Raw genomic sequence first — 25759 nt, 5'->3', positions numbered from 1 at the left:
TAAAGTGAGCGGCGTACATGAGTGTTTCAATGTCATCGTGCATTAGCTCAAAGGATAGAGTGCTTCTTCAACTCCTTTACCTTTTCAGCTTGAGAGCCTAGGGGGAGCTGAAAAAGTGTCCCTCCTTGGACCCATGTTCCCAATCCTTCTGGCACTCCCTATCATTTGCCTAACAAATATTAGCAAATGCATGATGTTCGAAACCATCGTCAAACAAGGGACCATGCTGCTAAATTTGAGTGATAAAATCAGGCATATCCACGTGCAGTATGAGTATCTGGGTGCACAGATTCCTGTATCAAGGACGGTTCTGATCGTCATGAGGTTGTGCCTTATTCCAGCAATCCAACCTCTTCTTGGAACTCCTTATCAAGATGTAGGCTTTACTGACAAAGCTGACTTTAAGATGTAGGGTTCACTGGCAGGACTGACTGTTATATGTAAGCTTTACTGAAAGGGCTTACTGTAATATGTACACTTTACAGACAGGGCTGACCATAAAATGTAGGCTTTATTGGCAGGACTGACCTTACCTTAAGATGTAGACTTTACAGACAGAGCTGACCGTAAGATGTAGGCTTTACTGACAGAGCTGACCTAAGATGTAGACTTTACAGACAGGGCTGACCGTAAGATGTAGGCTTTACTGAAAGGGCTGACCATCAGATGTATTCTTTACTGGTAGGGCTGACCATAAGATGTAGGCTTTGCTGACAGAGCTGACCTAGGATGTAGGCTTTACTGAAAGGACTGACCTTAAGATGTAGGTTTTACTGACAGAGCTGAACTAAGATGTAGACTTTATAGACAGGGCTGACAGTAAGATGTAGGCTTTGTTGACAGAGCTGACCTGATGTAGACTTTACAGACAGGACTGACCGTAAAATGTAGACTTTACAGACAGGACTGACCATAGTATGTAGGCTTTACTGTCAGGGCTGACCACAAGATGTAAGCTTTACTGACAGAGTTGAACGTAAGATGTAGGCTTTACTGGCAGGGCTGACCATAAGATGTAAGCTTTACTGACAGGGCTGACCTTAAGATGTAGGTTTTACTGACAGAGCTGACCTAAGATGTAGACTTTACAGACAGGGCTGACCGTAAAATGTAGGCTTTACTGAAAGGGCTGACCATAAGATGTATTCTTTACTGGTAGGGCTGACCTTAAAATGTAGGTTTTACTGACAGAGCTGAACTAAGATGTAGACTTTATAGACAGGGCTGACCGTAAGATGTAGGCTTTACTGGTAGGGCTGACCATAAGATGTAAGCTTTACTGACAGGGCTGACCGTAAAATGTAGACTTTACAGACAGGGCTGACTTGACTTGACCTAAAATGTAGACTTTACAGACAGGGCTGACCTAGGATGTAGACTTGACCTAAGATGTAGACTTTACAAACAGTGTTGACCTAAGATGTAGACTTTAAAGACAGGGCTGACCATAAGATGTAATCTTTACTGGCAGGGCTGACCATTAGATGTAAATTTTACAGACAGATCTGACCATGAGATTTAGGCTTTACTGAAAGGTTTGACGGTGCATACATGATTCTGATGATGCATCTCGTTTGTTCTCCTTTAAGATCTCTGATAACTGTCTTCAGCAATACACTTGCAGAGGCCCCACTCATGGCAATACCCATATTCACTTAGCGATGTACATATTACCTCACGCCAGCTCTACTCCTGATGAAAAACAGCAGCTTCACTCACGATAAGCAGACTCACCCTGAGCTTGGACTCTGGTAATTCCCCCCTATCTCAGGCTGCTGCACCCGATTATACAAATACTTGGCTGACACTCTGCTAACAATAATATCCAGACTCTCGCAGAGCTCAGCTTCTGGTTCTAAATGGATTCATTCAAAGCTCTGCGGCTAATAATACACGACTCACTCTGAGCTCTACACCTGAAAATACTCTGCGTGTTCTCTTCAAAATACAGCTGTTATAGGGGGTGCGCGGGGGTGGGGGGATTGAAGCCGCCAGAAGTACTCACTGTATATGTTTTTATTCCTTAGCTCTTGCATCTGTGTTGTGTGAGTGGGCATCGCTCTGGGTATGGGGTTGGGTCCTGATGGCCTTTAGCTGGACCTGCGACCAAAGTTGGCTGGGCCTGGCGGAACTCTGTAAGCGATTTAGCTTGCTCCCATGGACTCTGGGCTTAGGTGGGAGATGGACTAGGCTGGGCTATCCGTTGTCATGTGGTCGGAGCAGAGGGTTTTGCAGGCCATTAGACTGGGTGATGGTTGGTGAGATCCAGTTTGCCGGGGTTCCAGACTTGTTGGGCCGGTTTTCATATTTGTTTTCTGGACTGGAATGTTTGATCTGGGCTCTAAACTGGGCCAGGCTCTCAGCTGTATGGGAATTTAAACAGACTGGCCCATTTTCAAGGCTGGGGTTTGTGCATCCATCACTCCGCTCCAAGTTCATCTGGAGTCTTGGGTGGAGCTGTGCTGGGCTCTGGGGATTGTTGGGTTTCCATCTGGGTGGGATTACACATGGTGTGAGGCTCACTGCAAGGCTTCATTCAGCCTGCATTGACATGGTCAAAGGCTTAAGATAGTATCAGGGGTCTATGCTGAGCTCCAGGCAGGAATGGATTCTGTGCTGGGTTTGGCTTCCGATGGGGCTCGGTCTAGCTAGCCTTTACGTAAAGATGACGAGTGGGCTGAACTGCGATCTAGGCTCGACTCTCTGGGCAGGATTCATGTTCTGGGCGGACTGAGCTGCAGACATGGCTAGTGTCCGGCCTGAGATATGGGCTGGCTACGGTCTGAACTATGTAGGCTGGGCACTGGGCTGGGTTCAAAGCTGGCTGTGGGCGGGGATCTAGGCGGCGGTCTGGGTAGAGCTTGGATCCACCTGGGATTCTGGGATCAACTTTCGGCAGAGCTCAAGCTGATCTCTGGGCTGTGCTGGGCTCTGGATAGGGCTGTCCTCTAGGCTATGTTGAGCCCCGGGCTGAGTTTTGGGACAGGCTCAGCTACTTTGGCTACAATTTCAGATGACCGCTGACAGGGCTGGGCTTTGGAAAAGGGTAGGATGGAAAAAGCAAGGCGTGGATGTAAGCGGGCATTCGGAAAAGGGTAGGTCAATGCAGCAAGTACCTTGCCACCATCACAGATGAGGCAGACCGTGCTCCACCGATGCCTGATTATCTATGACAGTGAAAACTGACCAGTGGGAAGGCTCATCAAGTAGGTCACGCCAGGTAGAATAGCTCCTTCTAAAAACAAATGTTAATTAACCGTTATAGTAGGGCTTTGGGAGGCGTGTCTAATAGTGCTATTTCAATAACTAAATGACGTTTGCTAACATATATTTGGAGAGTGCAGTGCCTTTGAGCAGATGAATTCGGAGCACTGGACTGTCTCTTTGCATTTCTGAACTCTGGAAGCCTTTGCCCAACCCGTAACAAGGAATGTTTTGTTTTCTTTTGACCCAAACTGTTTCTTATCGGTTTCAATAGGCACTGGTCATTTAAGAAACCTCCTGCTCTGATGGACCAACCTGCCTCTGGGCTGCAGAAGGAATTTGAAATTGTGCCTCTGTGGTTCGAGGCATGTGCCTTCCTGGTCCAAATGCTGGGACTGGTTTGCAGGTGGTAAAACCCCCAGTAGTGGCGTTTATTTATTTATTTTTGCATTTGTGGAGCACGCAAAATCCACAGGCATCAAGGTGCTTGTTGATGAAGGGGGGATAGGAGGGTAGGGAGGTTGGGAGGGTGAGGGTAGGCAAGGGGAAGTTCACCCATAGTACAACTGTTGTCTCGAGGCCAATGCAGTGTCAGTGGAATAAGACAGTTTTCAGTTGTTTTCTGAAAGGCCAATATGAGTTCTTAGAGCATAGGTAAGATATTCCACAGTCGTGCAGCAATAGCTGGGAAGCTAGAGCCCCCGGCTCTAGTGCGTCTGAAACACGGGGTGGGAAGTCTGCACCTGTAGATAAGTCTGGTCGGTCTAGACAAACTGTTCTTGGCGACAGGTAAGGCAGTGCAGAGTTAGAAAGACCACGATGAGCGATGGAAAGTATTTTAAAGTTGATCTTTTCACAGACAGGGAGCCAGTGGGCCGCATTTATATGGGTTAAGACATGGTCACGTTTGGAGAGGTCTAAGGCTGCTCAGATAGCATTGATGTGGATGGTCTGGAGCTTGTCCAAGTTCAGCTCTGAAGTGCCAGCGAGGAGGGAGTTACAGTAATCAAGACAAGAGCCTATTACTGCTTGTGAGGAGAGGAAGTGTTTGCATGCGCTCAGCTGAGGTGGCAATTGCGTTGACATTGTGGGACATGCATAGGCTGGAGTCAAGGTAGACGGCCAACATTTTGACAGCCAAAGAGACCAGGATGGCATCAATCGTGAAAGCACGGTAGGCTGGATCAAGTTTGGCTAGACGTGTGGGTATACCTACGATCAGGATCTCTGTCTTATCATCATTAAGTCAGAGTTGGTGTGTGGCCATCTAAGTTTGGATGGTGTCATAGATTCTGGTGATATGGCATGTTCATAGTTACCCGAGAGGGAGATGACGGTCTGAGTATCAAAAGCATAGTTTGTGTATAAGATAACCAGAGAGTCAAGGTGGTCAAATAGAGGTTTTGTATAAATATTGGACAAGGTTGGAGAAACACAGGAAACCAACAAACAATGGTGGGAACCTCCAAACCCGGCACCTAGAGGTAAAACAATACATATGAAACAGGTGGTGGTGCCAAAAACACGAGAGCAACTGAAGAACAAGGCAAAGGGTATTACATCAAAAATTCTTTTTATTTTGTTATAGATTGTAAAAAAGTCTTTAATGAATTAATTTTGTAAAACACATCCTATATAACAGACATTCATACATTCATTCATACTAATACAGCTCAATACAGCTCTAAAAATAGTGCATTTACATTTTTTTAAAGGGAAATGTGAAGAAAGTGCTACAACTGTTCCATTGTTAGGATAAAAAATATGCTTTCTAAAAAAACAATTAATGGGATCAAAAGCAAACAGATACAAATTCTGTGTAATGGAAATGTCAACAACACTTCCAGTGTTCAATGATAATGGTTCATTCCAGACAAAAGTTATCTTTGTTATAGATTGTAAAAAAGTCTTTAATTAATTCATTTTGTAAAACACATCCTATATAACAGACATTCATACATTCATTCATACTAATACAGCTCAATACAGCTCTAAAAATAGTGCATTTACATTTTTTTAAAGGGAAATGTGAAGAAAGTGCAACAACTGTTCCATTGTTAGGATAAAAAATACGCTTTCTAAAAAAACAATTAATGGGTTCAAAAGAAAACAGATACAAATTCTGTGTAATGGAAATGTCAACAACACTTCCAGTGTTCAATGATAATGGTTCATTTCAGACAAAAGTTATCGACTATTAGTGCCCAGACTGTTGATGCCAAGATAAATAAGTCTTCTTAGTCAAATAGGCTTCTTAATACATAGTTTCGACTTGAATAGTTATCTATGTCTTCATCAGGATAGGGATGAACCTAACAACATTTCTGAAAAGAAAAAGAAAAAGAACAAACAATGGTACAATTAAAATTGGATGTTAAAAAACCTTAGTTCACTCAGTTGCTCTCTGTGAATACCAATAGTCCAAATATGGGGAGAGGACAAATTAAGTCATACTCTGAAACCAACCCAAAATTGACTAAATGGAGAGGGTTAACTCCAATTTATTTAAATGTTGCCCACTAAGGGGCAATTCATATCTCAAAAGGCCTCACATACCTCCCTTTATCTACAAAAGGATAGAGAATTCAATGCATCAGGAAAGAAAAAATCATTTCACGTTGATGGGACACTATAATTTTGTGTCAATATATTTTCCCTAGTTTGACACCCCGCTCACCCCATGTCTCCATTTGGAATTCCATTCAACAATCAAATAAAGTAATACCTGAAAACCATACACCTGATGGTAAACTGGTCTTGTCTTGACCGGCTTCTCCTCTGTATTAGAGATGCTGGGTCAAATACAGGTAGTCCTCATTATAAAGCACACTCCAGGAAATTTGTAAACATCAAACATCCCTGAAACGCCAAACAGCAAAAGAACAGTACCTCTCTCACCACTGTATTACAATCCTACTTTAAGAGTATTTGATATAAGGCAAATGAGCACCACAAAAGGTATGCCAGCGAAATTACCTCAAAAAAGGGATATATCTCCTTGACTTTGTATAGATGAAATGTCGGCACCATCTGTCTCTTATCGATGCCGACTTTGTAGAAATGAAAGAGGGATAGACAGAAAACTGTAACCGCCGTAACGTCCCCACTGTGTCGCAGTTCCTACTCTGCAAGCGACGCAGCTTCTAAACGCGAAAAACGAAATCAAACATATCAATGCTACGCTGAGGCTGTAGAGAAATGCAATCCAATGTGTGCTCTTCAATTGGAAAACAAGAGAGAAGACCCCCCTTCTTACTCAATATATGGGGCGTAACACCCCCAAATGTCTTCTGTGCAAGCAATTCGAAGATTAAATGAGGTCGCTGTTATATCCCTTCTGTCAAGCAGTTTCTACTCTGCATGCAGCACTGCTTCTAAAAAAGAAGCAAAATGAAAAGTGTTACGCCAATGTTACATGACAAATAGTACATGTCACACTAAGGCTGCATGGGGAAGCACTCCAATATGTGCTTGATGATAGAGAAAAAGAAAAAGAAAAAGAAAAAGAGGAAGTTCAAAGCTGATTTCCAAAACATATTTCAAAAAAGATATTTCAAAAAAAGAAGGTTCAAAGCAAATTTCTGAAAAAGCGCTTTCCTCACGCAGAGTGACCTTCGCCCACGAAGAGTCCCAGCAGACTGAGGAGACCAAGCGGAAAGCGCTAGTCCCTCTTTTATGTCGTGGATGTTAGAGGCATAGGTACAAACAAAGGACCATTATCGTGTGTCCCCGGGTCACAAACACAGAAAAAGGACCAATGGCATATATGCACCTACCAAAGGAGAGTTGTTTCTAATGCTCGCGTGTTCTACCGCCGTATAAATGATCTGGTGCCAAATTTTTACAGATAAATGGCCAATCAGTGTGCAAAAGAAGAAAAAGAAAAAGAATGTCAAGAGTCCTCATTTTGTATACTTCTTGTAGCCCGAATATAGGTGTTCTTCAAAACACATAATGTGTGTAAAAATGAAATAAACTGTGTATTGTCGCCAGGATCTAAAAGATACACTCAGTTTTGAAGTTTTAAAATTAGAAGACCAGACATCGTACTGATAATACAAGGAGGAATGAAATCCAAATAACTTTATTTTAAATAAAATTATTTTCAAAAAATCCTTCTTAGCTCCATTCCTCCTGTTGATTCAGGCCTGCAGTGAGGCTATTAGTATGGTATATCCACCACTGTTCTCTTTGCGCAAGACGTGTGGCCACATTAGCCTTATCTGTGCCACATACTCTTTCTACAGCCCACCATTGCAGATCTTCTGGGCTGTGTTTTAGTTCCAAAAAATGTGTGCTCAAAGGGGCATTGAGTTGTTTGGTTCTAATCTTCGAACGATGTTCGCCTATTCGTAATTTAACCGCTCTGGTGGTCTTTCCTATATATGCCTTCTTACAAGGGCAAATAATAGCATAAATCACATTAGTACTGAGGCAAGTGGTGTGTTGCCTAAGTTTCCAGTCCCTCCCATGAATATTAACAATGGAGGTGGCTGAAGTGCTAGCACAGTTGCAACAGTTACCACATGGGAAATGGCCAAGAATAGGGGACATGCCCCAAGTCATAGGAATAGTGGGTTGTGTATCTTGTAGATGGTTCCTATCTGCTTTCGAAACCCAGTTTTTGATGTTCTTGCCCTTTTTGAATGCATAAATTGGTTTGGGTAATTTCTGCATATTTAGTTGGAGCAAATGCCAGTGGCTAGAGATAATTTTCTTGATCTGGTTGTGCTGCGAATTAAATGTGAGTGCACACACTATTTGATCATCCTTCAACTTTCTTTCTCGTACAACATTTTTTTCCAAAAGTAGTTCTCTATGTTGGTAACGTGCTTGTTTTTTACAGCATCTGAGAAGTTGTTTAGGGTATCCTCTTTCTAATAGTCTATCTTCTATAATAGAGGCTTGCTTGATAAAATCTTCTACTTTAGTACAGTTCCTACGAGCTCTAAGAAACTGCCCATAGGGAATATTTGATTTCAGAGATTGAGAGTGAAAGCTCTGATGGTGCAATATAGTATTCCTATCAGAGTCCTTTCTGTACAGGTCCACAACCAATCTCTTATCGTCCACTTTTATTAATAAATCCAAGAAGGCAATCTCTTTGTTGCTGGTCTGGATAGTGAATTTCAAATTTGGATTAAGATTATTAATCCAAGTGAAAAACATATTGTAGTCACCTTTTGAACCGTCCCAAATAATCAGTATGTCATCGATGTACCATTTGTAGAGTTTTAGAGCCGGTTTAAATGGATTGGACTCTGTGAGAATATTAGACTCTTCAAAATCCCACGTATATAGGGTAGCATAATTTGGGGCAAAAGATGCCCCCATTGCAGTCCCCTTTATTTGCATGTAATATGTGTTTTTGAATCTGAAAAAGTTCTTAGAGAGAGCAATTTCTAATAGTTCTACCAGGAACTCACTAGGTACAGAAATAATATCTGTTCTGGTTTGGAGAAATCTCTTCATAATCCCCAGGGATTCACCTTGTGGGATATTCGAATATAACGATTCAACATCCAATGTGATGAGTATGTCATGGTCCTTATTAAAGGGAAACGATTCTACAAACCTTATAACATCCGTTGAGTCCGAAAGGTAAGTAGGCGTATTTTTTGCCACTGGTTTCAAGAAAAAATCTAAGTATTGACCTACAGGTTCCAAAATGGAACCACTCAAAGAAACAATAGGTCGACCCGGGGGAGCACTCATGCTTTTATGTATCTTAGGTAACATATAGATAAGAGGAGTCCTGGTGTTAGAGGGCAGCAGGAAATTAAGTTCTTTTTGCGAAATGATGTCTCTTTCCAATGCATCTTTGCCCAATGTTTCAATTTCCTTCCGGATCCTAGGGGAAGGGTCTCCTTGTAGTTTTACATAAACCTCTTTGTTTTCAAGCTGTCGAGTAACTTCATGGTCATATTTCATAGCATCCAAAACTACAACTCCCCCTCCCTTGTCGGCTTTTTAATCACAATCGTTCTATCTGACTGTAATTCCTTAAGTCCTGCCCAATCTTCTTTGGTGAAATTGAAGCATTTTTTCGACATAGTCTTATCTTTGTTCGCATAGATAGCATGAAAATCTCTAAGCACCACTTTCTCAAAAGTAGCCTTTTCTTTAGATATCATATTCAGTGAAGGAGTAAATTTAGAAGGAGGTCTAAAAGGCGTATTAGGGCTTAATTCCGTAGAGGCAATCTAAGTATTAGAAAAGAAATCTTTAAGTCTAATCTTACGGAACATGCTCCTGAGTTCACCTTCTACTTCCATTTTACTAGGATCCCTCATAGGAATAAAAGAAAAGCCTTTTTCTAGTATAGAAACTTCATTAGGTGTCAAATTCTTGTTTGACAGGTTGTATACCTCAGAGGGAGGGTTTACCTTCTGTACGCCCTCCTTCTTGTCTCGAATACATTTCCTAACGGGGGCGGGCCTGTCTGAGGTGGAGGAAAAGGGAGTTCAGGTGGAGGATAAGGTTGCATCTGCCCCTGCTGGGCAAACCCCTGGGGATAAAAATAAGGAGGATATTGGAAGAAGATGTTTTGTCTTCCTCTCCTTTACCCTCTTTGTTGGCCTCTGCCCCGTTGTCTCTGATTTTGTTGGATACCTCTCCTACCCTTTTGGTAGCCAATGCTAGTGATAGCATTTTGCGTCTCAAGAAAAAGAAATTTAGAACCGGAAATGCACAGTCATCTCCTTACAGAATATTTAAAGAAGAATATTATCCCTACAGGACTATTAGTCCGTAATGAGCCTTGTCTGATCATAGATGATGTTGAATACAAAAGTGCATTTTCTGGAATAGGGACAAAGTGTAGCAGGGACTGGATGCTGCTCACTATAAACACAGCCTTGAAAAAAAGTATAGCAGTTGGAGAAGAGATAGAAAAGGCAGAAGTCGCATTTAGGGCGGATACAACTATTATGAATATTAAAGAAAAACTAGAGACCATCGAAAATCTAGTCACTGACTTTATCAAAACAACCACGGCGAAAAAAATGGAGAAACTTATCAAAGATGTTAAAAACTTTTCTAAAGAAACAGCATATCCATATCTCAGCACTGACTACCAGGGTCCAGCCAATTGGAGGGACCCAGATGACAACACAGGGAATTTGTTTTCCTGCAAGAAGGTTACCTTTTCAGATATCTCTTCCAACGAGGGAGATGGCTACCAAAAGGGTAGGAGAGGTATCCAACAAAATCAGAGACAACGGGGCAGAGGCCAACAAAGAGGGGGAAGGAGAGGAAGACAAAACATCTTCTTCCAATATCCTCCTTATTTTTATCCCCAGGGGTTTGCCCAGCAGGGGCAGATGCAACCTTATCCTCCACCTGAACTCCCTTTTCCTCCCCCTCAGACAGGCCCGCCCCGTTAGGAAATGTATTCGAGACAAGAAGGAGGGCGTACAGAAGGTAGACCCTCCCTCTGCGGTATACAACCTGTCAAACAAGAATTTGACACCTAATGAAGTTTCTATACTAGAAAAAGGCTTTTCTTTTATTCCTATGAGGGATCCTAGTAAAATGGAAGTAGAAGGTGAACTCAGGAGCATGTTCCGTAAGATTAGACTTAAAGATTTCTTTTCTAATACTCAGATTACCTCTACGGAATTAAGCCCTAATACGCCTTTTAGACCTCCTTCTAAATTTACTCCTTCACTGAATATGATATCTAAAGAAATGGCTACTTTTGAGAAAGTGGTGCTTAGAGATGTTCATGCTATCTATGCGAACAAAGATAAGACTACATCGAAAAAATGCTTCAATTTCACCAAAGAAGATTGGGCAGGACTTAAGGAATTACAGTCAGATAGAACAATTGTGATAAAAAAAGCCGACAAGGGAGGGGGAGTTGTAGTTTGGGATGCTATGAAATATGACCATGAAGTTACTCGACAGCTTGAAAACAAAGAGGTTTATGTAAAACTACAAGGAGACCCTTCCCCTAGGATCCGGAAGGAAATTGAAACATTGGGCAAAGATGCATTGGAAAGAGACATCATTTCGCAAAAAGAACTTAATTTCCTGCTGCCCTCTAACACCAGGACTCCTATTATCTATATGTTACCTAAGATACATTAAAGCATGAGTGCTCCCCCGGGTTGACCTATTGTTTCTTTGAGTGGTTCCATTTTGGAACCTATAGGTCAATACTTAGATTTTTTCTTGAAACCATTGGCAAAAAATACGCCTACTTACCTTTCGGACTCAACGGATGTTATAAGGTTTGTAGAATCGTTTCCCTTTAATAAGGACCATGACATACTCATCACATTGGATGTTGAATCGTTATATTCGAATATCCCACAAGGTGAATCCCTGGGGATTATGAAGAGATTTCTCCAAACCAGAACAGATATTATTTCTGTACCTAGTGAGTTCCTGGTAGAACTATTAGAAATTGCTCTCTCTAAGAACTTTTTCAGATTCAAAAACACATATTACATGCAAATAAAGGGGACTGCAATGGGGGCATCTTTTGCCCCAAATTATGCTACCCTATATACGTGGGATTTTGAAGAGTCTAATATTCTCACAGAGTCCAATCCATTTAAACCGGCTCTAAAACTCTACAAATGGTACATCGATGACATACTGATTATTTGGGACGGTTCAAAAGGTGACTACAATATGTTTTTCACTTGGATTAATAATCTTAATCCAAATTTGAAATTCACTATCCAGACCAGCAACAAAGAGATTGCCTTCTTGGATTTATTAATAAAAGTGGACGATAAGAGATTGGTTGTGGACCTGTACAGAAAGGACTCTGATAGGAATACTATATTGCACCATCAGAGCTTTCACTCTCAATCTCTGAAATCAAATATTCCCTATGGGCAGTTTCTTAGAGCTCGTAGGAACTGTACTAAAGTAGAAGATTTCATCAAGCAAGCCTCTATTATAGAAGATAGACTATTAGTAAGAGGATACCCTAAACAACTTCTCAGACGCTGTAAAAAACGAACATGTTACCAACATAGAGAACTACTTTTGAAAAAAAATGTTGTACGAGAAAGAAAGTTAAAGGATGATCAAATAGTGTGTGCACTCAAATTTAATTCGCAGCACAACCAGATCAAGAAAATTATCTCTAGCCACTGGCATTTGCTCCAACTAAATATGCAGAAATTACCCATACCAATGTATGCATTCAAAAAGGGCAAGAACATCAAAAACTGGGTTTAGAAAGCAGATAGGAACCATCTACAAGATACACAACCCACTATTTCTATGACTTGGGGCATGTCCCCTATTGTTGGCCATTTCCCATGTGGTAACTTTTGCAACTGTGCTAGCACTTCAGCCACCTCCATTGTTAATATTCATGGGAGGGACTGGAAACTTAGGCAACACACCACTTGCCTCAGTACTAATGTGATTTACGCTATTATTTGCCCTTGTAAGAAGACATATATAGGAAAGACCACCAGAGCAGTTAAATTACGAATAGGTGAACATCGTTCGAAGATTAGAACCAAACAACTCAATGCCCCTTTGAGCACACATTTTTTGGAACTAAAACACAGCCCAGAAGATCTGCAATGGTGGGCTGTAGAAAGAGTATGTGGCACAGATAAGGCTAATGTGGCCACATGTCTTGCGCAAAGAGAACAGTGGTGGATATACCATACTAATAGCCTCACCGCAGGCCTGAATCAACAGGAGGAATGGAGCTAAGAAGGATTTTTTGAAAATAATTTTATTTCAAATAAAGTTATTTGGATTTCATTCCTCCTTGTATTATCAGTACGATGTCTGGTCTTCTAATTTTAAAACTTCAAAACTGAGTGTATCTTTTAGATCCTGGCGACAATACACAGTTTATTTCATCTTTACACACATTATGTGTTTTGAAGAACACCTACATTTGGGCTACAAGAAGTATACAAAATGAGGACTCTTGACATTCTTTTTCTTTTTCTTCTTTTGCACACTGATTGGCCATTTATCTGTAAAAATTTGGCACCAGATCATTTATACGGCGGTAGAACACGCGAGCATTAGAAACAACTCTCCTTTGGTAGGTGCATATATGCCGTTGGTCCCTTTTCTGTGTTTGTGACCCGGGGACACGCGATAATGGTCCTTTGTTTGTACCTATGCCCCTAACATCCACAACATAAAAGAGGGACTAGCGCTTTCCGCTTGGTCTCCTCAGTCTGCTGGGACTCTTCGTGGGCGAAGGTCACTCTGCGTGAGGTAAGTGCTTTTCCAGAAATTTGCTTTGAACCTTCTTTTTTTTAATATCTTTTTTGAAATATGTTTTAGAAATCAGCTTTGAACTTCCCCTTTTTCTTTTTCTTTTTCTTTTTCTCTATCATCAAGCACATATTGGAGTGCTTCCCCATGCAGCCTTAGCGTGACATGTACTATTTGTCATGTAACATTGGCGTAACACTTTTAATTTCGCTTCTTTTTTAGAAGCAGTGCTGCATGCAGAGTAGAAACTGCTTGATAGAAGGGATATTACAGCGACCTCATTTAATCTTCGAATTGCTTGCACAGAAGACATTTGGGGGTGTTACGCCCCATATATTGAGTAAGAAGGGGGGTCTTCTCTCTTGTTTTCCAATTGTTTTCCAATTGAAGAGCACACATTGGATTGCATTTCTCTACAGCCTCAGCGTAGCATTGATATGTTTGATTTCGTTTTTCGCGTTTAGAAGCTGCGTCGCTTGCAGAGTAGGAACTGCGACACAGTGGGGACGTTACGGCGGTTACAGTTTTCTGTCTATCCCTCTTTCATTTCTACAAAGTCAGCATCGATAAGAGACAGACGGTGCCGACATTTCATCTATACAAAGTCAAGGAGATTTATCCCTTTTTTGAGGTAATTTCGCTGGCATACCTTTTGTGGTGCTCATTTGCCTTATATCAAATACTCTTAAAGTAGGATTGTAATACAGTGGTGACAGAAGTACTGTTCTTTTGCTGTTTGCCGTTTCAGGGATGTTTGATGTTTACAAATTTCCTGGAGTGTGCTTTATAATGAGGACTACCTGTATTTGACCCAGCATCTCTAATACAGAGGAGAAGCTGGTCGAGACATGACCAGTTTACCATCCGGTGTATGGTTTTCAGGTATTACTTTAGTTGATTGTTGAATGGAATTCCAAATGGAGACATGGGGGGAGCAGGGTGTTAAACAAGGGAAAATATATTGACACGAAATTATAGTGTCCCATCAATGTGAAATGATTTTTTCTTTCCTGATGCATTGAATTCTCTATCCTTTTGTAGATAAAGGGAGGTATGTGAGGCCTTTTGAGATATGCATTGCCCCTTAGTGGGCAACATTTAAATAAATTGGAGTTAACCCTCTCCATTTAGTCAATTTTGGGTTGGTTTCAAAGAATGACTTAATTTGTCCTCTCCCCATATTTGGTCTATTGGTATTCACAGAGAGCAACTGAGTGAACTAAGGTTTTTTAACATCCAATTTTAATTGTACCATTGTTTGTTCTTTTTCTTTTTATTTTTCTTTTTCTTTTTCTTTTTAGAAATGTTGTTAGGTTCATCCCTATCCTGATGAAGACATAGATAACTATTCAAGTCGAAACTATGTATTAAGAAGCCTATTTGACTAAGAAGACTTATTTATCTTGGCATCAACAGTCTGGGCACTAATAGTCAATAACTTTTGTCTTGAATGAACCATTATCATTGAACACTGGAAGTGTTGTTGACATTTCCATTACACAGAATTTGTATCTGTTTGCTTTTGATCCCATTAATTGTTTTTTTAGAAAGCGTATTTTTTATCCTAACAATGGAACAGTTGTTGCACTTTCTTCACATTTCCCTTTAAAAAATGTAAATGCACTATTTTTAGAGCTGTATTGAGCTGTATTAGTATGAATGTCTGTTATATAGGATGTGTTTTACAAAATGAATTAAAGACTTTTTTACAATCTATAACAAAGATAACTTTTGTCTGGAATGAACCATTATCATTGAACACTGGAAGTGTTGTTGACATTTCCATTACACAGAATTTGTATCTGTTTGCTTTTGATCCCATTATTCTTTTTTAGAAACCATATTTTTTATCCTAACAATGGAACAGTTGTTGCACTTTCTTCACATTTCCCTTTAAAAAAAATTAAATGCACTATTTTTAGAGCTGTATTGAGCTGTATTAGTATGAATGAATGTCTGTTATATAGGATGTGTTTTACAAAATGAATTAATTAAAGACTTTTTCACAATCTATAACAAAATAAAATGAATTTTTGATGTAATACCCTTTGCCTTGTTCTTCAGTTGCTCTCGTGTTTCCGGCACCACCACCTGTTTCATATGGAGAAACACAGGAGCCCTGTGCGACACCACAGGGAATTTGCGTATGGTGGGCCACTGCGTTGCCTGTGTAAACATGGGCAGTTCGGGCTACAAAGAATGATGAGATCCATTTGGTGGCCGCGGGGAGAGGTTGTCAGCTGTGGTAAGGTGGTGGCAAAATATATTGTTGTTGACGAGGTCAAATGCTGCTGAGAGATCGAACAATAGGAGGCAAAGTAACCTGCATCGCAGATGTTACCTAGCTGGTTTTTGTGGTCCAGGAGGGCGGATTCAGTGCCGTGCCCTGGATGGAAACCTGACTAACGTGCGCTTAGGATCTTGTGTAATTCCAGGTAGGTTTGTATTTGAATGTATGCTGCATGGTCTAGAATTGTTAGAAGGAAAGGGACCGTGGGGATGGGCCTGTAATTGGTAGAAATGGTGGGATCAAGGGAGGTAATCTTTGACTGGTGATACCCATGCTCGTTAGATCCTTCCTCTCTGGCGAAATTTTGGCCTATCTCTCTGCTCACCTTATTTATGGAATTGCTGGAGTCCCTTGTTTCCCCCTTGTTTACTTACTTTTTGGAACATTCTTCTTTCCTGGATCCCTTCCAGTCCGGGTTTCGACCGGGCCGAGGGACAGAAAGTGTACTGGTTTTGGTGTATGATGATCTTTGTTTGCTGGCTGATGGAGGTGGAACGGGTGCCCACATTTTGTTAGACCTATTGGCCGCGTTTGATACAGTGGAACATCTGGTACTACTGGACCGGCTAGTGGGGGCTGGCTTTCTGGCCAGGTTTTGGCCTGGTTCACCTCCTTCTTAGCCGATCATACTCAGACACTGACACTGGCCTCCTTTATTTCTGCCGCTGTGGTTTTGCTTTGTGGGGTTCCCCAGGGCTCGGCCTTGTCCCCGGCCCTTTTTAACCTCTACATCCGGCCTCTGATTCTGCTGATCCGCTCCTTCGGCTTAAGGTGTTACGACACCCAAATCATCGCCAGCTGGATTCTACCCAGCTGGGCACAGCGTCTCAGTTTAGGGGTTGCCTGTTGGCCGTGAGTAAGTGGATGGGCAGTAACTGGCAGAAATTGAATGGGGACAAGATTGAGGTCCTCGTGGTCTATCCCCCACACGGCCCACGGGCGATTGGTCCCTCGTCCACTATGACCTGGTCCCCAGCTTTCTGGCCTACGGAGCTTGGGCCATGCCCTTCCCCTGTCTACGAGGTAAAGAATTTGGGAGTGATTCGTTCTGCCTCTCTATCGATGGATGGCCATGTTGGGGCTGTTTGTGAAGCAGGATTCTTCCAACTGCAAGTCCTTGGCAAGGTTCTCCCTTTTCTTCCTATCCGACTGAGGCCCTTAGTGAGAGCTTCTTTGGTCCTCAGTTGGCTGGATTATTGCAACTCCCTCTTTCTAGCCCAGCTTGTGTATCTCCTTCATTGTTTGCAGCTTCTCCAAAACTATGCTGCATGTATTTGCACTGATACCCCATATGGTGCACCCATCTCTCATGTTCTTCGATCACTGCATTGGCTCCTGGTTCTCCAAAGGGTCCAATTTAATTCACTGGTGATAGTGCATCAAGCTTTTTATGGCTTAGGGGCAAAATATCTCCAGGATAAACTTTGCCCCTATGTGCCCCCTCTGGAAATGCGTTCCAAGGGCTCATGTCTTCTTGTGATCCCTTGCTATCAGTTTGCATCGGTGGGGGGACGTTCCTTTTCTGTGGCAGCCGCCAAACTGTGGAACTCTTTGCCACTTAGGGCCACGGAAAATCTTCTTGCTTTCCGTCGGTTGTTGAAAACGTATCTGTTCTAATATATTCTTCCATCAGTTGGTCTCTAAATCCTTCCGGTCCACCCTAGCGCCAAGATGCTTCAGCGTGTGTGCACGTAACAAAATTAATTAACATAACATAACATGCTTCCTTGAGGTTATGTGGGATAAAGCTGTTGGTGATCGAGAAGTTGATAAATGTAGTGATGATGGGGGTAAGGACTGTGGCACAGTCCTTGATAAGTGGGGGAGGACAGATGTCAGCCGGGCAGCGGGAAGGCTTCAAACTGGTGATGAGGGAGGAGACTTCTGCTTCTGTGGCAGGCATGAAGTTAAAGGCAGTGGAAATGGTGGGCGGTGGAGGTAGGAGGCGGGAGTGACTTAGTTCCAGCTTTTGTGCTTTTGCATGGATGTATTCTTGCTTGCCTCCCCTTATACAGCTAGGAAATGCCACCGCTGGTATGTTTTACCGCAGGTATTCTAGTGCTGGCATATTCACATAGATCCAATGTTTGCCTTGCCAAGTATATCTCAAAAGCAGGTTCAATAATGCATGTGACTCATGGTAAAATGTTGGCCATTCCCTGACTTTTACCGCGTGCCAGAGTTTGTTCTTAGGATCAAAATGTTGCTCCTTGGCGGCCGCCTGCTGGTGGCGCCCTAAGCAGCATCCTAGAATTGCTTTATTGTAGCACCAGCCCTGCTCACCAGAATTCTCTGCAGGTTTTTGTGTTCTTTACAGATTAGACAGGAGAAGGGGACTTTGATTCCAAGATTGTTTCAGTATTGTGTTTTGCTTATTGAAAGCAGGTTGTAACATGGTGTGTTTTGGGCATATTCGTGCTGGGGGCTTCAGTTGACCCAGCAGGTACCTGGCCATAGAGAGAAGCAGCGCAAGCTTCGCTCGCAAACATAATTGCTACAGCACAGGAAGCAGGCATGGTAGCATCTACCCTGGCGTGTGCTAGAGCTGAGGTAAGGGGCCGATCCTGCCGGCTCTGCTCTGGTGGGCCTTGCTTTGCTTCCTTCCCCACTCACATCCCACATATCCACTGCCCCATCTCACTCACATCATTCATTGTGCCAGACCTCATACTCACCCTGGTGGGAACGCGTGGGCTGGGGGCTTTCTCTTCTCCTGGGTGATCGGGGGAAGTTATGGGATCTCATTCCTTCTAAGTTGCATGATTGGTTCCTTCTGAATACTCTTCTCTCGTTTCCCTTCTCTCTGGGCTCTGTCAGGAATGCCAAGCTTCCTTTTGAGGACATTTGTTGCCAGGGCTATAAAATACCAACGTTTTAGTCGATGTGATGTACGCGTGTGCCATTTCTGTGGTGTTATGAGTGTGTTACCACCTTATTTTGTTGCTGGACAGTTTTGTTTCTCACCTTTTTTTTATATGATGTGTTATGGGATCAGGCTCAGACTGGCTTTTAGGGCAGTAGGGTAATGCCCGAACCAAAAACAGAAAATGCTAATGTGGGACAGTTTTTTGGGTCAAAGTGGGACACTTTTCTGGACCATGTGGGCCACTTTGATAAGTTACTTCACCGTGCTGCTAGTAATTGTGACCAGTGTTACTGAATACATATTCTTTATAACAAACAAGTTGCATCACATTTGATCAAAAAACCTCCCCCTTGGGTACTACTCAAACAGTTTGTCAAAAAAATGAATGAATTGCCATTTGCAATGGTGGCCCATTTTTTTCATTGGTGCCCAGAACAATGTTATGCCCCAGTTGGACCCTGTATCAGATTAAGACTCGAATAAACAGAACGATAAAGCGTTTTGTTTTTAAGAAAACCCTAAGCATAACCAATCGAACTATTCACTTCAGAGGTCCAAGGTTCATCATGAGAAAATGTATCCATTACCACCCAACCAGAATGCTTTGGTCCTTTTTTTGTTTTGTTGCAACAAGCCACCATCAGCAGTTGCAACGCCACCATTGAATTTGCTTGTGAGCGCGATCCAGTCCACGCCACAGACGGCACAGTCCGAACGTGGGCGTGCCGCAGCTACAGTTGTCGGCCTCATTATCAACATAGTCGGAGGTCTCTACGGTAGTGACAGGAGGGTAGATATTTAGCTTCTACTGCTCCCAGTGCACCCTTTGGGGTTCACACAAGGGACAGGACGTCAAGAGCCATTTACGTTCAGGGTCAGATTGGGCCATAAAATTGTCTTGGGCCCCTATGAAAAAGTGCCCCATAGTTGCAAATGTCTATTTATTCCTTTTGCGACACTCTTTAAATAGTAGCCAAGGTTTTTTTTTTTGGATAAAATGGGATGCAAATAGTTCATTTTAAAGAATATGTGTTCAGCAACACTGCTCAAAACGTAGTGGGGTAACTCGTCAAACTGGCCCACATTGACTAAATAAAGTGGGCCACTTTGAACCAAAAAACTGGCCTACACCAGCATTTTGCGTTTTTGGTTCGGCCATGGGCCTATTGTCTTATAGGCCAGTCCATACCTGTTTAGGTTCCAATCGTTCACAAGACGGAGTGGACTCGTGACTGGATTCTATACTACACCCATTCAGTACAGGATACTGTTCAGAACCAATTCTTGCATGGAGTTGTGTATGGTGGCCCTGATTAAGGCGAAGGTCTTGAGCAAATAAAATGGACCTAGCCGGAACTCGAATAGGCCAAGCTTTCAGCACTTCTTGATTGGTTTTCTTCCTTTTGGACTTTTGTTCCCAACAGATGCATGTGGCATCAAGGGCGCTGAGTAGTAGAGCATTGAGCTACAGAAAGAAAGCAGATGCTAGCCAGGGTGAATTACTATGATTTGTGTTAAATGTTTACATGTTTGATGTTTAATATATTTTTCTGCGATTGTATGTTGGTGAAAGTGGAGGTGAGATTTGCAAGGAGTTGGTTTCAGAGAGTAAAGGTGGTATCTATATTGTTCATTTAGATGTAAATATAGTTGTGATTTTGTCTTAATTTTGATCGTTTAAACATTAGTGTAAATTAGAAGACACTTTGCATCAGTTGTCTTTCGGCATCTATTGTGTACTCTTTGATTTACTTTCATGAAATGGACAAAGTCCTTTCATTTATTAAAAAAGAAATCTCTTTGCAAGGGTCCATCTCTGCTGTTTATTGTGGATAGACCCCCATTGTAGGGCATTTTGAGACTTCAGAAATAGGAGGGGAGACCTCATGTTCCCGTGGTTTGGTCCAGAAACGGAGCTTGAGTACATTTACTAACCTTCAATCGAAAACACCATGGAGGAACAGTCTTCCAAAAGTGAAATTCTATGCCCAGACATCGGCGCACAGAGAAAAACCACTTAGCCTTTAGAAAATATCGGAAACCCTTGCTATTGAATTGACAGCAGCACCAGTCAAAGCCCAAGGCAACCTAAGCCCCTCAGAGCAACCTCGACGAGCAGACCCCTCATTCCCGGTAACATCAACCAGGTGGAGCCTCTCTCTTCGCGCTGGCATGAAAACGCCAGGGACACCCACAGTCAAGGCGGCAGCCCAAAATACAGGAGGTCTGCCTCACTCGGGTCGGTCTCCCTGAACCCCATAAATGAGACCAAAACAACAAAAGCTCTGATCATCAGAGGCAGCTGCCGGAACAATGGTCTTCATCCTGAAGTTTCACTTCCAGTAGCTATTCCCCTCTTCCTGCCATCACAAAGGGACTCACATCTTTCTCTCTCTCCACCTCACTGCCTCAGCAACATGGCAACGCGCTGGTCTTGGAAGCAAGACCATGCTGCGCAAACAAAGGTTCGAATCCCTGATGCTGAGCGCTTTCTAAATAACCTGTACTTCCACAATTCAATGAAACTCGCACAGGGCAGAAAGTTACCTACATGCATACCACTGGAGCTATGAAGCAATGCTACTTCTTACTCCTCCAGTCCTATCACCCCCTTCACTCCCCACGACAGCAGTTAACCAGCTCCTTGCAGCGCTGACTCCAACTGACCGATCTTGGGCCTTCGTCTATGCACGACACACATCCCCAAGTGTCTCCCCCACTAACCACTGAGAATCACACGACACCCAGGAACTGGGTATTTCTGCCCTGCATGCATCAACACCACAGGATTCACATCTGCCTTCCGCTCTATCCCTCTTTCAGCCCCCCGCCGGCGCGCGCTTTTCTGGCACGACCACGAGTAGCTAGGCAGCCAAAATGGCAGCTAGGGGCTATCCAACATCACATTACATTACAAAGAGCCCACGCCTCAGCAATAGCTTTGCAAATCCTGTCACAGAGCAAATGCAGCATAGTGGACCAGCACTGCATGCACACCCCTTACACAAAATATGCACAGTGTGGGCGACAGCAGCACAAGCAAGCTTACGACATGAAGGGGTTCATGTTCAATGGGAGCGTAACAGTAATGCCTGCCATTAAGGTTACCCCCCCATATTCAAACCTTTTTATGGCAGAGCGGAGGGGAGGAACGCATCTTGCATTTCCGCCACCACCTTCCTATCCACCATACAAATGCTCCCAGCATTTACACAGGCATGGATTTTAATGCTGGCACAAATGCTGGAGATCCCTATGGGATCCGCCAGCTTTATGCACCAGCATAAAGCAAGTGGACCCCATAGGAATCCAATGTAAACACCTGGAAGGCGACGTGCACAATTCCAAATAAATACTGTCCGCCAGCGTTTATTTTTCATTGCGAACACTGTTTACCATGCACGCATGGTAAGCAGTGTTCACAAATGAAAATTAAACGGGATCCAACATACAAGCATGTCAGAGCGCATTCAATTGCAAGCAGCACTCACACAATCAAAAGTAAACGCTGCCAGGCATTGTTTATCCACTTTGCACTGCAGAGTGAAAATATGAAATGCAAAAGGAAGCCTATACGCTTGTATGCCGCCTTTTGCCCTTTACATTTGCACCCTGCAGCATAGTTGCCTACACGATCCATTTAATTATGTAGGTGTTTATGCAGTCCTGTTTTTTTTCTTGCATTCTGGGAGTTGTAATCTTTGGGAAAAGCAGACCTAAAGTCCCAGAATGCAAAGAAAAAACCAGGACTGGATAAGTACTTACAGATTTGAAGGGATCATGTTTGCAACTATGCTGCAGTGCAAACATTTGACAGCGGGACCGCTCATGTTACAGTGTAACCATAACGGGTCCCCACCCACAAATTACGGGGGAATTCGAAGAGGAGCCCCACTAAGTACTGCCCACGCGGTTGCATGTCATTCCATTTCTTCACCCAGGCACAGCGAGAATGTTGCCTACTTCTGTCCCTCAACCTGGAAGGAATCCTTCGCTGCGGGTGTGGGTGGCCGAGAGTGGAACCACAGGGCTGCCTTTGCTGCCTCTGGCGTCTTCTGATACCTGAAGTGGTGGTGGCTCCTCCTGTGCCGGTCCTCTGCCCCCTGCTCCGCGGCCGCCTCTGGCCCTTGCCCAGGCTAGCCAAGGTGATGTAGTCCTGCCCATAATCCCCTGTGAGCTGGGCTAATCCCCGGTATTCCGCCGTGTCAGCAGAAAACTCATCGTGCGCACCACGAGGGGGCTCAGGGCACAATTTTGTGTCGCTGGCTTTTTTTTTCTTGATGTAGGCCAGAGAAAAACGTGCGGAGCTGGCCACGTGGGCACGCCAGGTGCCCTAGCCATCCAGCTAACTTCTATGAAACAGCGAGGGCGCTATGGTGGCTCCCAGTGGCATCAAATGATGGCCCTGCACGGGGCAAGGTGTTGCAGGTAGTGGAGCCATGTTTCTTGCTCTTGAGAGACATAGTTTGCAGACCCCCTGAACTAAGCTATTACAGTGTGAAGCAATAACATGGGGAGGCTTTTTCTTTAGTAGCAGACAGTGTGACACGAATCACTATTAGGGACTTATGATTGTGCACAGTGAGATAGCACCAGTTGCCTGGAATCGCACACTTTTGTGAAGTGGTGAAGCCATGATCCGTGGAAACGTCTGCAGGACAGGCGGCGGACAACATATCTTCCCAGCTGGAGTTGGTAGGAATAGGTGTTGAGCTTCCAACAATACTGTTTTGTAGAGATTTCCTGAAAAGTGCACACCTCAAAATGAATCACTCTTACAAATATAAAAATCCTGGTGTTATTTCCCCACCTTGAATTGAAGACTACAAAGACCAGAATGCCACTCAGTAAGAGGCTGCAAAATTGTCTATTGGTTTTGTAAAATGTTGTCCTCTTTCAAGACTTTAAGGCTTGAACCAAAAATGTGTAATACGGTTACCTGCTTCTTTTTCATTGTTTGACAAATGCATGACACCTCTCTCTCTCTCTCTCTCTCTCTCTCTCTCTCTCTCTCTCTCTCTCTCTCTCTCTCTCTCTCTCTCTCTCTCTCTCTCTCTCTCTCTCTCTCTCTCTCTCTCTCTCTCTCTCTCTCTCTCTCTCTCTCTCTCTCTCTCTCTCTCTCTCTCTCTCTCTCTCTCTCTCTCTCATGGATAGCTTCTCATGTGAAGGCTCCTCTGTAACAAAGAGCGCATTGAGCAGTTAAGCATTTTGGAGACCCCAGTGGGGCTGCTGTGCAGAGTCTGCGGGGCCCTGGGGAGGGGGGTGAGGACTTGTCTACAGGGCCTCATAGGGGATTGTCAGGTGCCTTGCCAGGGACAGTTAAGCAAAAAGACCCTCCCCCCGCACCATTTAGAAGCTATCATACACCTGATTGGATAATAGTCATGTATGTAAATGTCTCCGATGTAAAGCGCTTTGGATTAAAGCGCTATATAAAAAACAAATTATTATTATTTTAAGAAAAGAGCAAATTCTGTTAGTTTATATATACAGCTACCCTTCAAGTGAGTGACTACCTATGCCTGCATTGCAGCATCTGCTGTTAAATGCATTCGCATGGCACAGCCTTGCCTGCGGGGACTGATGCATACACGGCAAGATGCATTTCACTTCATGGGCACAGGTAAACATCCTAACTCAGCCCTTCATCCTTCTGCGGTCCATACAATGAGCAAGGGTGCCAATGAGGTGGGTGCAAGCGCCTGTAATCTGCGCAGGGCCATCTTAAGCACTTTTAGGGCCCTGGGCACGGACATCTTTGGGGCCCCCCTCCACCAAACCAAAGGAATTAAGGGATCAAGAATACTGGTTGCTCTCTAGCATTGCTAGCAATCGATTTCGAGAAGGCCTTTGACTCGGCCTACTGGGAGGCTCTGTGGGCAATAATGCAAAGAATGGGCTTTGGAGAACAATTTATAGGCTGGGTGCAACTCCTATATACCTCCCCTGAGGCGGAGGTAAAAGTGAATGGATGGCCATCACAGAGCAACAAATTGGGCAAAGGGACAAGACTAGGCTGCCCCTTGTCGGTCATGTTATTTGCACTGGTGATCGGACCTGTAGCGGTGATGTTAAGAAATACGCAATCATGGTCAGGCTTCCGATGGACTCACGATTGGGAAGATAGGGTTTCCCTGTATTGTATGCTGATGACCTATTAATATACATGGGCAACCCAGCTGACTCCTGTCACATAGTCACTCAAATACTGCTGAGATACAGATTATTCAGCGGATTGAGGGTAAACTGAGGTAAGTCAATACTGTTTCTGATCAAAGGGATAGGAAATATAGCTCCCGAAAACAGCCCGTATAGAATTGAATCGGAGCGGTTCCGATGCCTAGGCATTCAAATTACAGCTAATCTCGAAGACTATGTGACTAGAAACCTGTACCCGATTGTGAACAAGTTTACAGAAGATGTATGTCATTGGGTTGCGTTACCACTAACCTTACTGGGAAGGGCAGCGTTGTTCAAGATGCTAGCTCTTCCTCGTTTCTTATATGTCCTACAAAACGCACCGTTACACATTCCCACAGCTGAATTCCGTAAAATTAACAGGACACTTTGGAAACTACTATGGGGAGCAGGACATCCGTGAATAGCACTGCGTACCCTCCAATGCTCCGTGTGGGAAGGAGGTATTGGGCTTCCACACCTACAGATGTACTACTGGGCTAGCCAAATGGCACTGATAAACGATAGGCTACATGGGAATACAGAATTGCTGCACATCTGAGCAGAAATGATCGCAAGGCAGGGAATATCCCCATTAGAAAACCTCTATCAGACCATAGGCCACCCATCTCCTCGCACAATGGCAACTCACACAACACAGATCTGGGTGGAAACACACAAACACATAGGATGGGACTGGAAAATCACTCTGATACAAACCTTGTGGAAGAATAGATATCTCCCTGAGCTCAATAAACTCCCGAAGTGGCCGAACTGGGAAACAGTGGGAATATCAAAAATCAGCGGTGTAATAAAAGAAGGCAGACTTGTACCCTTTGAAGATCTAGCAACCCGTTTTGATCTCCCTGCAACTGAGCTTTACCATTACATGCAGTAGTCTCACGCAATACGTACACATATGCCTGATCTCTCCAACCTGTCTGAATGTACACCAATAGAAAGAAATATTGTTCTGGACCGTGTGGATATCAAAACTACATCAATCATGT

At 43.4% G+C, this 25759-nt stretch overlaps 1 protein-coding gene across 2 annotated transcripts in view; it reads right to left on the bottom strand.

The window, feature by feature from the left end:
• The window catches only part of LOC138567185 (protein RD3-like), a 67118-nt gene extending 44407 nt beyond the window's left edge, over positions 1-22711 (bottom strand). The window contains exon 1 of one of the 2 annotated variants that reach the window (XM_069645159.1): positions 22635-22711. The gene's annotated coding sequence lies outside the window, so the exon portion shown is untranslated. Of the gene's footprint in view, positions 1-22535 lie in introns of both variants that reach the window. The other variant, XM_069645160.1, reaches the window with a different exon arrangement.
• Positions 22712-25759: the final 3048 nt, after the last annotated feature.

The sequence above is a fragment of the Ambystoma mexicanum genome, chromosome 2p (genome assembly GCF_040938575.1).
Source record: "Ambystoma mexicanum isolate Mex_15411 chromosome 2p, UKY_AmexF1_1, whole genome shotgun sequence".
Lineage (NCBI taxonomy): Eukaryota > Metazoa > Chordata > Amphibia > Caudata > Ambystomatidae > Ambystoma > Ambystoma mexicanum.
This window is presented reverse-complemented; position numbering and strand designations above follow the sequence as displayed.